The following is a 17,588-nucleotide window of genomic DNA, read 5'->3' as shown; positions in this document are numbered from 1 at the left end:
TAGGGCTGCAGGGAGGCAGCCAGGATAGGCAAAGGCAGCAGGTCCACACCCCCTTGCCTATGATGAGTGACCATGTCAGACTGCAGTTTGCCCCTGAGGTAAGGGGCTAGATGACAACTGGCAGTAGATCACTGGCAGTGGATATAGGTGATTGTGGACGTTCCCTGTGAGGGAGGACTCCAAAGCGTGGGGGTGCTGCTGTGGGGCAGTACCCAGAGGGAAGGGCACTGCAGTCTGGAAGGGACGTGGGTCCTAACACCAGGGCTATGTCTACACTGGCCCCTATTCCGTAATAGGGATGCAAATGTAGCACTTGGGAATAGGCAAATCCGCGGGGGATTTAAATATTTGCATTTTCATGGCTGCCGCTTTTTTCCGGCTTGTAGATAAGTACTTTCAAGTAGGAATAAGAGATCCTCCGGAAAAGAGCTTATTTTCCGGAGGATCGTGTCCAGTCTGGCGCTTTTCTCCGGCTTATCTACAAGCCGGAAAAAAGCGGCAGCCATGAAAATGCAAATGCCGCGGGGGATATTTAAATCCCCCACGGATTTGCCTATTCCCAAGTGCTACATTTGCATCCCTATTACGGAATAGGGGCCAGTGTAGACGTAGCCCAGGTGACAGAGCCATTAACAAGTAACAGCAAGGGAGACACCAGCTTGAAAAGGACACCCCAGCGTTGAGCAGAGCTAATTCCCAGAGTGACCAGCAGGAATTGCCACAGTGGTGAGTTGCACCATGTCATACCAGCCCACATTTATAATAATATTGACACCAGGTGAGTTTCTGGGGTGTGCTACAAAAGTCCAGAGGAACCTACAAGAAATAAGCTCAGAGGGCTAAAATCCCCATATAAAGGTTTATAATTTGGACCTGGCCCTGCAAGTCCTCCAAACTTTGAATAGATTTAGGCCAAGCAAGAATAGGAAAGGATAGCTCACTGGTAAGATATTACTCTTGGACAAATTCATTTTTAGTCATGGTTATAAACAAATTTTAAACAAAAATATGAACCCAACTATCCACCATGTGTAGAAGCTCAATCAAAATAGCCATGGAGTGAACATGTGAAACTTAAGAAAGTTTACATTTTTTCTGGTAATATCCCAAAAACCAAATGCACACACCAAAACAGAAAATATAATGGCAGCAATCTAGCAACAGGATCATCTTATGATCAATCCCAGCTACTATTCTAAGTGAAAACCAAAGGTAGCCATTTAGAACAGAATAGTGCTGTGTCTTTGGTACTCTTTCCATTGCAGTGCCATTTATATATGCAGCCTGGGTAGAATGCATCATAAAAAGGTGACATTTTATAACAACAGTTTGTAAATTTTGCAGAAGCTTCCTGCCTGTAAATCACACTGTTTATTCCCTCACTGCCTTTATTGCTGCAAACTCACCGATGGATAAACTCTATGCCAGTTTACTTGAATTCTTCTTCTTTATTTAGACTGAAGTGAGTCCTTTTAAAATTCCCTTTTTTTATATAATGACCAAAACATCTTGATAACCTTATTTCTGCTTCAGAATTTTGAAGGACTTTTATTTCTCTTGTAAATGCAAATTTGATTTTTGGTAGTTCCCATATCACCCTTACTTAGCATGTATTTCTTCTGTCAGAAAGTTTGCTGGTCCTCCTCCCCCATTTCAATTACTTGTATTTGTTTCTATTCTGATAAATCCTCCCCTGGCATCCCAAGCCTTTCTGGCTTTAGCTGTCTCCTTTTGATTGCCACACTGTGATTTGACTTGCTTCACAGCCAGAGAAAGCAGATTTCTTTTTAGAGGAGCAGTTCTGCACACCAGTTTGTGAAAACTGCTGTGCTGCCCATCCCTTCCAAGGTGTCATCGCTACTCTGAGCCATCAGTGGCCTCAGAAGAGTTGCTGCAGCCACTGCCTACCACTTTGATGCTCCTGCCATCTGTTGCCACCAAACTGCCACTACTGTCTGCGAGAGGGCTTCCCCTTCATTCTCTCCCCTGGTTCTTGTCATGCAGACAGGAAGCAGAAGTCTGAAGTGCAGATAATGTGAATGTTTATGGGGGTTAGTTTCCAGCAAATGTGCATCCCATAGCTCTGACACTGCAGAGCCTTGTTTCCTAGTGTCTCAGCCTCCTTGCCTCAGAACAGCATGCCACAGTCCAATCCCTTACAACAGGGGTGGGGGAAACTCAGGCCCAGGGGCCGCATGCAGCCCCTCCATCATTGGGAAGCCCTCCCTGGTGCTCCAGCACCCCCCACCGCTCCACTGGAGCACAGAAAATCTACTTGCCTGGGCCCGCGAGGCTCTCGTGTGGGAGGGGAATGTGGGGAATGTCTTTCTCCTTCTCAGTCAGGGGCCACGTCAGTGAGAGGGGTTTTTTTGTTTATTTTTTCTCCTTTGTGTGCAGCTCCCAGCTGATTATTCTGTGGGTCAGTGGCCCCCTGACCCAAAAAAGATTCCCCTCCCCTGCCTTACAGCTTAGGATCATGTTCCATTTTCAGACTAGGGTCTTCATCCCACCTCTTCTGTACCCAATGCGTGGGGTAAGAAGTCAAGTTGTGTTACAATCAGGAACACATCTGTGGCATTCCAGTGTTTTATGCCCCCACCACGCTTGTGTGCCCCTCCCAATGTGTTGCTCAACTTTGTCTTGAGATAGGGGTTCAGATAATAGGAAAGTGTGCTCCTGAGTAACACTTCAACTCTTTTTCTGTTCCCATTGTATTAACAAACCCATCTGACTCAGCAGCAGCAACATCAGTGTCTTTGTCCATTGTTTACACATATTAGTATAAAATATGACTATCAAAAAGTCAAACCCCAAGTTCTATCCCAGGCTTAGAAACTGACCTCTGTGCTAAATCTGCCTTGAGCTGTCAATACTCTATACTGTTCACTGTTCAGCACTCTCTTAGGGTATGTCTACACTACCCTCCTATTTCAAAGTAGGAGGGTAATGTAGGCACACCGCACTTGCAAATGAAGCCCGGGATTTGAATTTCCCGGGCTTCATTTGCATAACCCGGGTGCCGCCATTTTTAAATCCTGGCTAGTTCGAACCCCGTGCCGTGCGACTACACGCAGCACGGAGTAGCTAGTTCGGATTAGGCTTCCTAATCCGAACTAGCTGTACTCCTTGTGGAATGAGTAGTAGGAAGCCTAATCCGAACTAGCTACTCCGTGCTGCGTGTAGTCGCGCGGCACGGGGTTCGAACTAGCCAGGATTTAAAAATGGCGGCACCCGAGTTATGCAAATGAAGCCCGGGAAATTCAAATCCCGGGCTTCATTTGCAAGTGCGGTATGCCTACATTACCCTCCTACTTTGAAATAGGAGGGTAGTGTAGACATACCCTTAGGGAGGGAGAAGTAACATATAGGTCTCTGGATAGCCCTGGTCTACACTAGGGAGTTATTTCAGAATAACCCCCCTTATTTTGAAATAATAAGTGGAGCAGCCACACTACCCAGCCTGTTATTTCAAAATAATGGGCTAGTTATACGGAAATCTGCACATTGCTTTCCTCAGGGTACGTTTACACTACAGCGCTAATTCGAACTAACTTAGTTCGAATTAGCTAATTCGAACTAAGCTAATTCGAACTAACGCGTCTAGAACTAAAAACTAGTTCGAATTAGCATTTTGCTAATTCGAACTAGCATGTCCACATTGAGTGGACCCTGAACAGGGCTTAAGGATGGCCGGAAGCAGTGCCGGCAGGGCATCAGAGGAGGACTTAGAGCGTGCAGATGCTGTCTCAGGCTAACCGAGGGCTGCGCTTAAAGGGACCCGACCCCCACCCCGGACAGACAGTTCTCAGGGGTGCCCCGCTTGAAAACCAGTCCTGGCTTGGAGTGCCCGGAGTACCCACACTGGAAAGAGAAAGTTGTTCTTCACAAAGCAAATAGTTAACCTGTGGAACTCCTTGCTGCAGGAGGCTGTGAAGGCTACAACTAGAACAGAGTTTAAAGGGAAGTGAGATCAAGTCATGGAGGTTGGGTCCATGAGTGGTATTAGCCAGGGGGTAGGAGTGGTGTCCCTGCCCAAGGATTGTGGAAGGCTGGAGAGGGATGGCACGAGACAAATGGCTTGGTCACTGTCTTCGGTCCATCCCCTCCAGGGTTCCTAGGGTTAGCCACTGTTGGCAGACAGGCTACTGGGCTAGATGGACCTTTGGTCTGACCCAGGACGGCCATTGTAAGCTCAGGGCTCAGGGTCGGGGGTCTCAGTGGACCCCCTTGATTTTCATGCACACCTGTTCCTGGGTGGCCAGGCTGGCAGCTCTCCTGCCCTAGACGGCCACTTTCCTGTGCCTAGTGCGGAGATCGTGGACGAGGTCCACGATGTCCGCACTAGCTCAGGAAGGTGCCCGCCTCTTGCGGTCCCGGGCAAGCTCCCGGGAGCCACCAGCCTGGTCCCGGGAAGAGGGGGTGGGCTGGGGGACATCGGGTGGGTGGCTCTGTGCCGTGCCAGGTGCAGGGTCTGCTGGCTGGGTGCTGGCAGGCTTGCACCTGGCACGGGCACCGTAGCCAGCCCGTGCCCCTTTAAGGGGGCCGGGGCCGGGAGGGGGGCAGTAGAGTTTCCCTGGTGTTGGCCAGAGTGGCCACCAGGGAAACCTGGGGAGGGCTAGCCTCCCACTAGTTCGAATTAAGGGGCTACACACCCCTTAATTCGAACTAGCTAGTTCGAACTAGGCTTAATCCTCGTAAAATGAGGTTTTCCTAGTTCGAACTATGCGCTCCGCTAGTTCGATTTAAATTCGAACTAGCGGAGCGCTAGTGTAGCGCCTATGAATGTTAGTTCGAACTAACGTCCGTTAGTTCGAACTAACATTGTAGTGTAGACATACCCTCAGGGAATAAGGCTTATTTTGAAAGACTTAGAAATAGTGTTAGTGTGGATGACCCAGTGCTGCTAATTCAAAATAATTGGCCTCCAAAGGCCTCTCACAACTGCACATGTGGCTGCTCTGGTCACACTTTCCAGCTAGACTGCTGCCCTTCTCCTGCGGTGCTTAAAACAGCAGGCTGCTGGAAAAGGCCTCGTGGCATGTGGCCAGCTTGGCAAGCCTCATGCCATACAGCAGCAGCCAATGCAGCCATGGCAGACCCAATCTGAGCCTCCCACAGCTGCCAGCACTCCTCGGTTGCCACTGACCAGGGATGTAGGAGAGCACTAGCCTGGCCTGGTGTGGAGATCCTGGACCTCATCAAGGTCTGGAGCAGGGGTCTCCAAACTTTTCAGCCCGAGGGCCACATTAACTATCAAACAGCAGTTCGGGGGCTGACTACACACTTGAGGTCCAAATAAAAAACAATCAAAACATGGATGTTGTTTTTAATTATTTATTTAATATTATTTTATTCAGTTATTATTTAATAACACATTGATACACTACACATGAACACCTGTATTAGTGTGAATGGTGAAATTGTTTCCTGGATGCCAAAATAGCAGACATTTCTGGCTTTAGATTTGTTGTCCCTAACATCAACAGTGACCTGAGATTATCATCGGACAAGTTTGTTCTCAAATTGTTCTTCACGTATTTCATTCTTGAAAATGTTTGTTCACACAGGTATGTTGTTCCAAAGATTGAAAGGTACCTTGATGCAAAAGTTTTTTCCGTAGACAAAAAGGTCTCCACGGGCCGGATGAGAGGGCCTCGCGGGCCGCATCTGGCCCGCGGGCCGTAGTTTGGAGACCCCTGGTCTGGAGCAAGGAGACCAACCTCCAGGATCTCCACACCAGAAACTTCAATGCTGACGTGTATTGGCCACCTGCCTGGCTGACAAATGCCACACCCAGACCCTCCACCAGGTCCAGATGAAATAAAAGAGTTCTGGAGGCCTACAACAAGGCCAGAGAGCAAAGCGGATGCTGTGGGATGGCACCACACAGCTGTTGCTGCTATGAACAGCTCAATGACATCCCCATCGTCATTGAATCCAGCCAGGACATGCCTAGTGTCAGACTCCACAAGGGTGGGTTTGCAGAGGACGAGGAGGAGGAGGCCAGCAAGATGACCATGCCCGCGAGCCAGGACCTGCTCTTCACCCTAGAGCCGGTCCTCCCCTCTCAGGATGTCTCCCAGGCATTGGATGAACCTAGGGGAGGCACCTCAGGTGAGTTCTATAATTTTCCCCACCCCCTCCTCCAACAGGCAGGGATAGAATTTCTCTCTCTGTGGGATGCTGTCATTGCTGGGCCCAGCGTGTGCGGGATATGAAAGGAAGCTGAGCCACCCTCTCCTCCCCCCTACTGCCTGCAGGGTCCTGGCCTGGCTAGCACCTTCCCATGCCTGCTTGTTCCTGGGATGTGGATGTCGCGATGGTCCCATGGGATGTCTGTGCCCCTGCTGGACAGCGCCTGCTGTCTAGGCAACATATGGCCTTGCTCATAGCACGTCACCTTTGTTTGAACAGAGACCTTCAGGGTCAGCTCAGAGATCAGGCTTCACACACAGTGCCTCCTGGGATGACTGCCCTTATAACTTTTCTTCACAGCTGGTCTTGACTGAAACTCTCCCTTAAGACTTTTCTGATGAGCATAGCCCTTGATGTGCTTGTCAAATGGCACTGGTCTGGCTGCTCATAAGCCCTGCCCCGACATTCAGCCTCTGCCCCCAACCATAGCAGGAAAGTCTTCCCCTTGTTCTCACCAAGGTTGTGGAGCACACAGCAGGCTGCCACCATGAAGGGGATGTTTCACTCACTGAGCTCTGGGCAAGTGGGGAGACTCCAGAACCTCCCCTTTAAATGGCCAAACGTACACTCCCTACCATGCGGCACCTGCTCGGCCTGGCATTGAAGTGGTCCTTGGTGGGGTCCAGACTGCCCGTGTAGGGCTTCATAGGCCAAGGATGCAAGGGGCTGGCTGCATTGCCCAGGATGCAGATGGGCACATCCATGTCTCTGACTCTGATGGTGCAGTCGGGGGAAAATGCACCACTGGGCATCTTTTGGAACAGGCAGGAGTTCTGGAAGATGTGGGCATCGTGCACCTTCCCTGATCAGCCAACATTGTTGTCAGTGAAGCATCCCTTGTAGTCCACGTGGACCTGCAGCACCATGGAGAAATACACCTTCCTGTTTATGTAGTCCTAGGCAAAGGGGTTGGGGGCCAGGATGGGGATATGCATGCCATCTAAGGCCCCTCTGCAGTTGGGGAAGCCCATGGCAGCAAAGCCATCGACGATGCTCTTGACCTTGCCCAGAGTGACGACCCGCCGTGGCAGCATGTGGTTTATGGTCTTGGCTAGTTGCAGGAGCACGGCCCTGACTGTGGATTTCCCCCACACCGAACTGGTTTCCAATGGAGCAATAGCTATCCAGCTTAGTGAGCTTCCACAGGGCGGTAGTGACGCGCTTTTGCAGGGGGATGGCAGGTCTCAGTCGGGTGTCCTGTCACTGAAGGGAGGGGCAAGCCACTCATAGAGCTCCAGCAAGGTGGCCTTCCACATGGAAGTTCTGGAATCACTGCTGGTCATCCCATCGCTGCAGGACGATGCAGTCCCACCACTTGGAACTGGTCTCCCTCCACCAAATGCAGCGATCAGCAGTGTTGAGGGGATTGAGGGGCATTCGCAGGAGCGACAGAATCTGAGTGAAGAGGGCCTCTGGTTGTTGTCCTGCTAGAGCAGCATGTGGGCAGTCTGGATGAACCGTACCATGAGGCACAGCACAAGGCCCATGAGCCTGGCATTGCTTTGCAGCAGCTCTGGTTCCATAGCGTCAGTTCTGTGACAGCTGCAAGGGCAACCAGAGCACACTGTATCCATTTGGTGTCCCACGAGGGAGGAGGCAGTGGAGGAGTGGCATGTGAGATGCGGCCGTAGAAAGGAGCCCCTAAAAGCACATGTCACAGCTTGCCTGATCAAGCAGCCACAGGAAGTATCTGCCCTCCTAGTGACCCTCCCCAGAGTGCTTCTGAGGGCTCTAAATCCGAAGCATGCTCCAATCAGTGCGAACACACTATTTCAAAATAATTCTGACGAATTTCAATGCTTCCCCCCCCCCCATAGTGGGGCCACACTATTTCAATTTTGTTATTTCATGAGTTATTATTTCCATTTTACTTATTTTGAAATTGTTTCCTATTGTAGACATGCCAATAGAAACTTCATCCATCTTCCAGGTATTCCCAGAAGCAGGATTTTTTCCTCTGTTCTTTCCTATTCCCTAGGTCCTTACCCTAGATCTGTTCCTGCTCCCTTACTCAACTATGACTGACAACAGCCTTGGTCAGGCCAACTCCAGGCACTTTCAGTCAATGTCTTATCCCTATAGTTCCTAACAAGGTCAGCTGCATTTTATTGCTCTTAACTCAAAATTTAACTGAATTTTAACCAGAATGCCCCCATACCATCACATAATGGAAATGAAAATTATGCATGACCCAATCAATCAACTCACTTTTTGCTCACCAGGAAATAGCACTGTCATCTACGTAACGTCACCACCCTGACCCTCTGCAGTCAAGTATCTCTGGACACGCCTCTCCCATTTCACCAACAGGTGACAATAGGCATCAATCTCTAAGGCGTCAATCCATAATAATTACATTTAGCTCTCACAAACATTCATGGAATTTGCCCACAGGATTGTTGGTGGTTTATTAATGGGAGATTTAGTCACTTTTCCTAAGAAGTTCTCTGCAGCATTACAAGAACCGCCCAGTAAAGTCTGATTTTCTCCCCCTCTTCCTCTCCCCACCCAGTCTTCACTGGTTCTCACAATCCATCTATGGCCCTGTGTCAGAAAACAATGTCAGAAAACTCTGAAATGTGTTTAAACACTCTTTCCACAGTTTCCAGTGTGGTTTGTTTGGTTCAAACTGTTTTAAAATAGTTTTGAAAAATCATGTTTGAACTGGCTGTGTCAACAAAGACAATCTTTGATACCGATCAGAAAGCAGCTTTGCCTCTATGATTCTATAGGTAAATGTTGGAAAGAAAAATGAGCAGAGAGACCAGAGGTGGATTGAGTAAATAGGCTTCTTAATTGCATATTCGTTCCCCTCAACCCCAACATTCAAGTGAATCTTGAGTTAACTACATCACACTCTTTTATTTAGTGAATGTGTAAATACACATCTTTTACAACTCCCCCCAAACCCTTATTTAATAGTATGAACGCCCATATAATGGATTCTAATAGGCATTTAATGAATGTAATTATACCTGCCCCATTTACTGTTTACAACATTAAGCTTACCACGCAAGTGGTCTGTAGCAATTGTAGTCACAAATTCCTTTCATCAGCAATTTACCGGAGGAGATGGTGCGGAAGAGGAATCATGACCTGGCGCGTATTTATGTGTGTAGCTGGAAAAAGGAAAGGAAAGGGGAGAGAACACTACTTTCACAGGTAGGGTATCCATTACATTCCTCTTCCTTTCTTCCCCAGTACCATGGTTATGGTTGCCTAGGTTGTTATTTAACCCTTACATGTCCCTACAATAAATACCTGTCAGGGATGATATAGTGCTTGGCCCTGCCACGAGTGCAGGGGACTGGACTTGATGACTTCTTGAGTCTCCTTCCAGTTCTAATATTCTATGATTCTTATTTACTTTGTCAACCTAATCATGCTGGAAGCCAGCTTAGCTGTAATTGAATTTAAAACCATTCCCCTTTAGAGCCAGAACCTCATTTGGCCTAACTGCATTGATCTAATTCGATGTAGTTCCACTGAAATCAGTTGAGAATCTTCCCCCTAGTTTTCAGACATGGTTCAAAATTCTGAACACATTTACATCACTGGCATCAGTGGATGTAGTCCTGATTTGCAGTGGCATGAGTGAGGTCAGAATCAGACTAGTGTATAGAGAGCCCTTCAGACTGCAAGTGTAACTCCGGCAGGCAGAAGCAAACCTGGGCCCTCTGGAGTTTAATATGAGCCTCTGTTAAGGCATGATTCATTGGCAGCTGCCAACAAAACCAGTCTGGTATGTTGCTTTTGTGAGTATTTCTCACCAGCTTGAGGCCCAGTCCAGCATGTCTTGTGCACCCAGAATTCCTTTTGATTTTTTGAGAGATTTGGGTCCATTAGCAATATTGAATCATCCTCGCAATTTTTTCCTCTGTAGCTTTAATTCATATGACATTTCCTTGTCATATTTTATAGTTGTATTTTTATAGTTGATTAGTTTAGATTGATGCAATTAGTATAATTAAATATAATTATGAATTTGGTGAAAATCTATGTAATGACATATTTACAATGTGTAATTAGGTAATTAGAGTATGTAATTAGCAATTACAAAATGTAATGCCATTATAAAATGCCTAATTAAACTTTGGGGGGAAATAGTCCTTGAAAAAAATCAGTTGAACTTAAGGCAATTTTAAAAATTTTATCCTAACACTGTGTTCCCTGCACATCTTACAAAATAACTGTTAGTGCTGGTCATAGTGCTAATGACTGTACTGCTATGTTGCAGAGGGTCAGATACTGCTCTTACTTTGCACTTACAGTTTCTTCAGCAGTGAATTCCCTCCCACCATGATGTAACTATGAGGATGATCAAGACCCACAGATGAGTAGGGCTGTAAAGGGAACCTCTTCAGTTCAAAGAGTGGGAGTTTCTCACATTCCCCAACAGCAGCTCCTTGGGCTATGGAATGGAAACAGTGGGCTCCACAAGGAATCCTGACAAGGAAATCGGTGATTGAGTAACCCACACACCTACTGGGCATGGTGCACTATCCCACCTAGTGGCACAGAAACCACTTACAAAGTGAATAATGAGTCTGTTCTTAGCTACCAGCCAGCTAGCTTTCACTCATGTCATAGAGCAGGGGGGGGGAACATTTTTTGGGTCGGGGGCCATCAACCCACAGAAAAATCAGTCAGGGGCTGCACAGGGGGACAGCATGGGGGGTCTGGAATGCCAGTCTGGGCTCCCCAAGCTGGGGGAGGAGTCCCAAGCTTCAGGGACTGGATCCAGGCAAGCCAGGGGCCACATCCAGCCCCCAGGCCTTAGGTTCCCCACCCCTGCTTTAGGGTCTGAGCATAGTTTTTGTTGTATGAATAACAATATTTTTCTGCCTGTATGAAATGACTATTATGCGTAAATATAGTTCTTTACTAATTAGAGGCTTATTTTTCTGTCAAATACTTCTGTCTCCAGGGAGGGCTTTCATCACAGAGATATATGGTAGCTCTGATGCATTTTCTGTAATTAAATCTCTTCTTCAATATTTATATACATTTCTTTTCTTAGGGGAGCAATCCTGAGATAACCAGTAGAAATCCTGTTGATCAGAGGAGAGTCAGACAGTTATGGAGCATCCCTTTTTAAAAATCACTGTGCCATCTGTAATTAAAAACCGGTGCATTGCAAATACGGTTTTGCTCATCCCAGATAAAAACAAACTTTTGCTAGTCAAACACAAGACATTGCCATCATGAGATAAATTATCAGAATAACAATATATTTCCCTTTGGATGCACACTTGCAAGACCCATTAACACTCATAATTTAACCATGGTGTATATGTGAACTGGCTGTTCCCAGGAATCCAGAAGTGACATGACTCCACCAGGATACACTGGGTACACTTTATAATGTTATGTTGGATCTTTCACAAATTGATTCTCATGGAAATCTTGTTTTATTGAACTTCCTGTCTAATTGATAAAAACCCTTTTTCTGCAAACAGTAAGTAGTGACCATGCTTTCTCTGCTTGTTACAAGAATCCCTTTCAAAACCTTCTCTTGAGATGAACTAAGCTAGTGTTCAACTGGTGGGTCACAACCCACTAGGAGAATTGTGACAGGCAATCACAGTGCCTCATAAGGCAGCAAAAACCATTACAATCTGAAGCAACAAAAATCTTGATTTCTTTTGTCCATACCATCACCTTTCAAAGTCAACTTCTTGAAACACACATACAAATACATAATACTGGCTTCTCATTGTTATCAATGATATTCCTACTTGTATAAGCGGCGAGGAGTCCTGTGGCACCTTAGGGTATGTCTACACTACAAAGTTAGTTCGAACTAACGGACGTTAGTTCGAACTAACTTTCATAGGCACTACACTAGCGCTCCGTTAGTTCGAATTTAATTCGAACTAACGGAGCGCTTAGTTCGAACTAGGTAATCCTCATTCCACGAGGATTAAGCCTAGTTCGAACTAGCTAGTTCGAATTAAGGGGTGTGTAGCCCCTTAATTCAAATTAGTGGGAGGCTAGCCCTCCCCAGATTTCCCTGGTGGCCACTCTGGCCAACACCAGGGAAACTCTACTGCCCCCCTCCCAGCCCCGGACTCCTTAAAGGGGCACGGGCTGGCTACGGTGCCCATGCCAGGTGCAAGCCTGCCAGCAGACCCTGTACCTGGCACGGATCAAGCCACCCACCCGATGCCCCCCAGCCCTCCCCCTCTTCCCGGGACCAGGCTGGCAGCTCCCGGGAGCTTGCCCGGGACCGCAAGAGGCGGGCACCCGCCTGGGCTAGTGCGGACATCGTGGACCTCGTCCACGATCTCCGCACTAGGCACAGGAAAGTGGCCGGCTTGGGCAGGATAGCTGCCAGCCTGGCCACCCAGGAGCAGGTGTGCAAGAGAATCAAGGGGGTCCACTGAGACCCCCGACCCTGAGCCCTGAGCTTACAGTGGCCATCCTGGGTCAGACCAAAGGTCCATCTAGCCCAGTAGCCTGTCTGCCGACAGCGGCTAACCCTAGGGACCCTGGAGAGGATGGACCGAAGACAGTGACCAAGCCATTTGTCTCGTGCCATCCCTCTCCAGCCTTCCACAGACCTTGGGCAGGGACACCACTCCTACCCCCTGGCTAATACCACTCCATGGACCCAACCTCCATGACTTGATCTCACTTCCCTTTAAACTCTGTTCCAGTTCTAGCCTTCACAGCCTCCTGCAGCAAGGAGTTCCACAGGTTGACTCTTTGCTTTGTGAAGAACAACTTTCTGTTACTACTTTGAAGCCTGCTACCCATTCCTTTCCTTTGGTGTCCTCTAGTCCTTCTTTATGGGAACTAATGGAGAACTTTTCTGTATGCACCCTCTCCACCCCACTCCTGCTTTTAGAGACCTCTATCCTGTCCCTCCTCCGTCTCCTCTTTTCTAAGCTGAAAAGTCCCAGTCTCTTTAGCCTCTCTTCATCTGGGACCTGTTCCCAACCCCTGATCATGTTAGTTGCCCTCCTCTCTCCCAGCCTTTCTCTTCCCCTCTCCCACCTCCTTTTCCCAGTCTCCCCCAGTTTTGTTCAATAAAGACAGATTCCATTTTTGACCACAATTGTCCTTTATTTTGTACATCAAGAAAAGGGGCTAGGGAAGCGTAAGTGGAAGGAGGTGAGGGGGGAATGGGGTACGAGCACCCGATGAGGAGCACTGGGATGGCTCTGCGGGCTTCTGGGGGTGGAAGCTCTCCTGCAGCCCCCCAATTGCCCCCTCTCCCCAGATGGCAGCCTGCGGCAAGTGCAGCCGGGCTGATGGCCGAGTGCTGTGATGTGCCCAGTGTGGGCACTCCGGGCACTCCAGGACAGGACTGGTTTTCAAGCGGGGCACCCCTTAGAACTGTCTGTCCGGGGTGGGGGTCGGGTCCCTTTAAGCGCAGCCCTCGGTTAGCCTGAGACAGCATCTGCACGCTCTAAGTCCTCCTCTGATGCCCTGCCGGCACTGCTTCCGGCCATCCTTAAGCCCGGTTCAGGGTCCACTTAATGTGGACGCACTAATTCGAATTAGCAAAACTCTAATTCGAACTAGTTTTTAGTTCTAGATGCGTTAGTTCGAGTTAGCTTAGTTTGAATTAACTAATTCGAACTAAGTTAGTTCGAATTAGCGCTGTAGTGTAGACATACCCTTATAGACTAACTGAAGTGTAGGAGCATAAGCTTTCATGGGCAAAGACCCACTTCGTCAGATGCATGCAGATTCTTACTAACACGGCTACCCCTCTGATACTTGCCTACTTGTATAGTAAATGTAAAAGGAAACATTTAATTTGATTGCTAACATAAAAAGATTAAGATCCATCAACTACTTGATTAGTCAATAAGGGGTGGGTAGCTCCCTATCCCCACTGCACCTCTGCCTTTTAGAGGTAGTGGGCGGCTCTTACTACATTTAAAAGGCAGAAGAGCAGCAAGGATTCAAGAAGCAGTCCCTGCTCTCCTGGGATTCTGCCTCTCTGAAATAGAGCAAGAGCCTCCAGGGGCTTTTGCTACATTTCAAAGGGAGAGGCACAGCAGTTGGACTGTCACAGGCAAAGACTGTTTCAGCACCCACTCCCACCATTTCCCCACTGTGCCTCTACTTCCCCTGTACCCCCAGATGGTGCTGGGGGAACCAGCTTTTAAGACAGATCCCCCTAGCACTGGCTACTGCTCCCCCTGGCCCTGTTGCTGCCACACTCTGATAGCAGCAGCAAGGGTGGGGCGGGGAACTAGTCAAGTCATTACTCAACTAGCCGATAAGCATATGCACCGATAAGCATCCCTACTGAGGACCAGTGGGTACCAGAGGTACACAACCCTGGGGAGGCAGGAAGGAGCCCAGGAGCAGATAACTGGCCAGCTGAAGAGCTGTTGGTGTCTCAGTTGATGTTTTGCAGCTGGATCCCCACCCACCCAGTAGCAGGCCACCCTGCCACAGTTAGGGCTCTGGACTGAGATGTGGTGAGGTAGGGTGGATAGGGTGGGCTCGCAGCCCCCTGCCATTGCTGCCCTGGGGTGGTTGACTCCCCACCCTTTGCTAGGAGGCCTGTACTCCGCCCCCCTAGCTAGCATCCTAGACTGCTTGCTGAGTGCACAAATCCTTGTTTGAGTCCCTAGACTGCAAGAGTGCTTCTCCTCCTTATCTGCTCCTATAGAATGTATTTGTTAGCTGGCTGCCTGAGCCCAGAATCCCAGGCTAAAGCTTGCTCCCTGCTTGACCCTGGCCATGGGACGAGAGCTACTTGGCAGCCTGCAATTTTTTGTCAGCCCTATTGTGAGGCTGCAAACTAGAATATCCTCAGGGCCTTGCCCGCCCAGGGGTGGGGATCCAGGTTCCAAACAATTCATGTGAGTGCCTCTGCTAGATGGGCTTAGCACTATTGGCTACAGGCATTGTGGCCCCATAGTTGTGACCCCCAGCCAAGAGCAAAACCCTCTGAGACAATGTAGCAGAGTGGCCTCCCTCCCCGCTGGAAAGCAAGGGGGCACTGCAAAACTGAATTTCCTGCTGTGTATCATTCTGACCACAGGAGTGGAAACTATGTCTCCCTGTTACATTATAGGGCCTGGATTCTGTGGTAAGAGCCCAGAGATGACCCCACACCTAGCCAGTTACTGAGACAGTCAACACAACCGCATATTTTAAAAATTACAATATTTTCCTTTGCAATGCCGTATGTTTCTTGTCAAGCTTGTGGTCGGTGTGTTACTATATAGAATTTAATATACTTCTGCAATGTCTTTTTTAAAGACCCCAGTGTTGACCTGGGGCACTTGTACAAGCCCAGAGGGAACTGAATAGACAATGTTGCTGCCAATATATATTAATGGAAATACTGATATAAAAAAGGGGACGGAGTTAGGTGCCCTCTCTATCGGGTGTTTGGCATAACAGCTTTAAGACTGACTCCTATCCATGTGGCCAAACTATTTTATGAAGCTAGGAGTAAAGTTGCTGATTATTTTTGGTATGCTTCTTAAAGGAGTACTTTCTGCAAATATTCTGAACTCATGGCACCAGACTGGGCCTGAAAAGCAAGCTAGTTGGGGAATGCCTAGCTTGTAAATCCCACTTGGACTGAGGGCACATCTTCACTGCAGGTTGGATCAATGGGCAGCAATCGATCCCGTGAAGTCAATTTATCGTGTATACTAGAGGGGTGAGAAATTGATTTCTGAGCACTCTCCCCTTGACTCTGGTGCTCCACCGAAATGAGAAGAATAAGCAGAGTCGACAAGAGCGTGTCAGCTGTCAACCTATCTGGGAAGATGCTGCAGTAAACAGAGATGAGTATGTCAACTTCAGCTGCGTTATTCATGTAGCTGAAGTTGCATAACTTAGGTCGATGACCCACAGTAGTATAGGCCAGTCCCTAGCTGGGAGCCGATGAGCTGCGTCAGAAGTGAGACAGCTATATGTGGTGGCCTCAGTTGCTAGAGGTCTCAGGTATCTACAGTTGACAGGTGAGTAGAGACTGTGTGAGTGTCAGTGATGTCTAAATGTCGGATTTTAAGTACCTTGGTGGCAGGTAAGCACCTAAGTGACTCCCAGGAATCAGCAGCCTATGGGTTGTCAGCCCTTTTGCAGCTCCAGCTCAGCCTCCCCTTCATCCCCCACAGCAGGGAGCCTGCACTGGTTGGAGAACCAGCTTCCTGTGGCGGGAAGGGGGAGAAAGCCCTAAGGCCAGATCCGGCTCACAGGGAAGTGAAGCCAGAAACAGCTGCGCGTGCAGCCACTTCCTTTTCCCTGTCTGGGGGAACAGCCTCGCAGGGACACGCTGCCTGGAGACTTTCCCCTTTGCTCCAATTGGCAAGAATGGTGCACTCACCTCCCTCCCCGCTGAGACCCCACAACTCCAGCACCCCTCACTCACTGCCCTGCTGAGATTCTGCACCCCCAGCCTGCTCCTGCACCTTCTCCCTTGCTCCTGCCCCCTCCCCTCAGCCAGACACCCTACTCCTATCCTGCTCCTGCACCCTACCTCCCACCCAGGCCTTGTAACTTCACCCCCTCCTGTATCCCACCCCCTGCCCAGATCCTGCACTCCCATCCCTGTCCCTCTCATTGGCAGCCCTATCTCACACACATAACCCCCCATTTTTGGTCCTACTGCAGAGCCTAGGGGGCCCCCAAATATACTAACCCTGGAACCCCAGAAGAGTAAATTTGGTCTGAGGCCTTGAACCTCAGTCTTCCCTGCTGCTCTCCCCACCTTGGGGGCCACATAGCCCCCAGTTGGGGCCCAGCCCCCATCTGGCTACAGCATCATAACACTCCTGCACTCCCCCACACCCAACCCTGAGCCCATCATACACCTGAGCCCCTGATGCCCTTACACCTCCAAACTCCTGCACCCCACCATTCCCAGTCTCTTGTCATAACACTCTACCCTGTGCCTTGAGCCCATCATACACCTAAAACCCCTGCCCTACATCCCCAAACTACTGCACCCCATATCCCCAGACTCCTGTACCTCCACATCCCCAGTGCCCTGCCATAACACTTCTGCACCTCCCACACACCCCAACCTGCCTAAATCTCTTTCTCTTCCTTTTAGTTCTCTCCAATTAAGTGACTGACCCAAAGTTACATAGGAAGTCTGTGGCAGAAACAGGTATAGAGTCTACATCAGTGTTTCTCAATAGAAACAGGAATAGAGTCTACACCAGGGCTCTGTGAGACCTCTCCAGGGGCTCCGTGAGGTTGACAAACTGGAAACATTGATAGGTACAACACATACAATCAGTGGACCACTGGGGCTCCTCATAAGTACAACACATACAATCAGTGGTCCGCTGAAGGGAGGTTGATGGGAGCAAATGCTCTTAATTTCTTTTATTCTTCATGAGCACCAGGAGTACTGGGCTATGTCTACTCTCGTGGCTTCTTGTGCGAGTAATATGCAAATGAGG

This window comes from Pelodiscus sinensis, chromosome 3, assembly GCF_049634645.1.
Source record: "Pelodiscus sinensis isolate JC-2024 chromosome 3, ASM4963464v1, whole genome shotgun sequence".
In the NCBI taxonomy this organism is placed as follows: Eukaryota; Metazoa; Chordata; order Testudines; family Trionychidae; genus Pelodiscus; species Pelodiscus sinensis.
Note: the sequence above shows the minus strand (reverse complement) of the source record.